Genomic DNA, 572 nt, shown 5'->3' with positions numbered 1-572 from the left:
GAGCTCCAAGCCACTCCAGCTGACTGGACATCCCTTTCCTTCCCTTCGCTGCGTTAGTTCTGAATGTTTTGTTTCGTTTTTTTAAAGCGGCCACTAGAACAGCTGTCTCCCTGTCTAAAAGCAAAAGCTGACTGCTCTGATGGAGAAATAAAATGTCACTCACTTGATGTATATTTGCTTGTTGAGCTTTGCTATTTTTACCACAAGTTTCCAATAAATTTAAATGAGAGACCGGGCGCGGTGGCTCACGCCTGTAATCCCAGCACTTTGGGAGGTGGAGGCGGGAGGATCGCTAGAAGTCAGAAGTTCCAGGCGGGCTTGGGCAACATAGCAAGACCCTGTCAATACTAAAAATGAAAATTAAAAAATTAGCCGGGCGTGTTGGCACGTTCCTGTAGTCCCAGCTACTGGCTCAGAGTTTGAAGTGGGAGGATCACTGAAGCCCAGGAAGTCAAGGCTGCAGTGAGCTCTGGTGGCAACACTGCATCCCAGCCTGAGCGACAGAATCAGACCGTGTCTCTAAAAAAAAATAAAAATAAAAACAAGGGAAGAGACATACATATGGGATCCGA

This window comes from Mandrillus leucophaeus, unplaced genomic scaffold, assembly GCF_000951045.1.
Source record: "Mandrillus leucophaeus isolate KB7577 unplaced genomic scaffold, Mleu.le_1.0 Scaffold491, whole genome shotgun sequence".
NCBI classification, from domain to species: Eukaryota; Metazoa; Chordata; class Mammalia; order Primates; family Cercopithecidae; genus Mandrillus; species Mandrillus leucophaeus.
Note: the sequence above shows the minus strand (reverse complement) of the source record.